Source organism: Capricornis sumatraensis, chromosome 3 (genome assembly GCF_032405125.1).
Source record: "Capricornis sumatraensis isolate serow.1 chromosome 3, serow.2, whole genome shotgun sequence".
Lineage (NCBI taxonomy): Eukaryota > Metazoa > Chordata > Mammalia > Artiodactyla > Bovidae > Capricornis > Capricornis sumatraensis.
In genome coordinates, this window is record NC_091071.1 from 172567367 (window position 1) to 172569568 (window position 2202).

Here is a 2202-nt window from a genome sequence, read left to right on the forward strand (position 1 = left end):
ATTACTTTGCCTACAAAGGTCTCTATAGTCAAAGCTATGGTTTTTCCAGTAGTCATGTATGGATGTGAGAGCTGGGCAATAAGAAAGGCTGAGCACCAAAGAACTGATACCTTCAAACTGTGGTGTTGGAGAAGACTCTGAGAGTCCCTTAGATTGCAAGGAGATCAAACCAGTCAATCCTAAAGGAAATCACCCTGAATATTCACTGGAAGGACTGATGCTGCAGCTGAAACTCCAGTACTTTGGCCACTTGTTGTGAACAGCTGACTCATTGGAAAAGACCCTGAGGCTGGGAGAAATTGAAGGCAGTAGGAGAAAGGGACAACAGAGGATGAGATGGCTGGATGGCATCACAGACTCAGTGGACATGAGTTTGAGCAACTCTAGGAGAGAGTGAAGGCCAGTGAAGCCCGACGGGCTGCAGTCCATGGGGTCGCAAGTGTTGGACACAACTGAGCGACTGAGCAACGGCAACTATGTGCCCGGCACTGGTCTGTGAGATTTATATGTGTATATTCATCAACCCACTCCAGAGTTCTTGCCTGGAGAATCCCAGGGACGGCGGAGCCTGGTGGGCTGCTGTCTATGGGGTCGCACAGAGTCAGACATGACTGAAGCGACTTAGCAGCAGCAGCAGCAGCAGCATTCATTAAACACTCAAAACTCCCTTAGTGGGTAGATGTGACCCGTGTCATTTGAGACCTCCTGGGTTTTTGCAACTCTGCTACTTATTGTATAAACTTAAACGTCCTATGCCTCAGTTTCCTCATCTGAAAATAGAAGGGACTTCATAGGGTTACAGTAAGAATTTTAAAAGGGGTAATCCACACAAGGTATACTGATATCAGTGTCGAGCACACACTAGGTACTAAAAAAATTAGTCTCTATTATTCCCATTTTATAGATGAAATCAAGGCGACAGATGTAGTGAGTGTTTGACTCACATAATCTAGCTCTAAAGTTTGCACTCTACCACATGGCTCAAGCCTCCAGTGCCTGCCTGTAAGAAGCCCAGGAGATGTGCAGGTTACAGACAGCCTGACTCACCAGCCTCCCAGGGCTGCATTTACTGAGTTCTCAGTCCCTAGACATCTCTTGTGTCCCATGTGTGCTGTGCATACCCACAAGTCCCATTCCAGAAACAAGGCCGTACCCTTCACACCCTCACAATTTATCCCACAAGGCCATCTGGAAGGTTGGTGGTGATGGTGGGTGGAGGCACCACTAAAAGATAAAATTTGAATATTAAATATCCTTCTTCTTAAAAGTCCAGCAACCATTTCCACCCTAGGGGCTTTCAGGGTCTAGACAGATTGCTTCTTTCTTCTGATTGCATTTCTCTGCTCTCGTCCCCTCCTCCCACTTTCAGGCCTCAAGTTTCTCCTTATTTCCTTCCTGGGGCCTTTCTAGGCCTCCAGGCTGTGGTCAGCAAGTGGGCAGTGCCCAAGGCAGCCAATACTGGGTTTGGCCGTGCAGAGACCCTCATCTTCCTGGAGGGGTGTCGTGGCCAGGTTTTAATCCAATACGTGTGGCCTGGGAGCATCTTGTGGTTCTGGGTGGGAGGATTCAGGCCTTTGGCTCCGTGGCCCTGTCTTATTCCAGTGAGTGCCCAAGAAAGGAAGGATGAATTTAATGTGCTGCTTGCCCTTCCCTACCGGCCGCTCGCCCCACCTCCCGGTGAGTCAGCGCTGCAGCCAGGCCTCTCAGCCTTTCCTGTTAGCTCCTTGGGCTCCGGAAGAACAGCAGGATGTGAGCTGTTCCCAGGCCGTTTTTGGACTTGGCAGAGCGGCAGGTGTTGGCAGACTGTCCCCAAGAGGCTGGACCCATTGCTCAGTTCTGCGCATCTCGTGGCCAGTCCCTGCCTCTCACCCTGAGGATGGGAGAATCCCATCCCAGGAGATGTGTAACGGAGGCCTGTGGATGGGTGTGTACACTGTGTATGCCAATTCTTGAACAGACAGGGCAGGGTCAGAGAAGGTCTGAAGATGAACCTGGAGCCAGAGGGCCTGGGTGAAAATCTTGGGTACACTATCCTGACTCCCTGCCTCAGTTGCTTCATTTGTGAAAAAAACAGAGATAATAAGAGTCCCTCCTGGGTCTTCTCTGGTGGTCCAGTGGCTAAGACCCTGGGCTCCCACTGAAAGGGGCCCTGGCTCGCTCCCTGGTCAAGGAACTAGATCCTGCATGCCTCGACGAAGACTG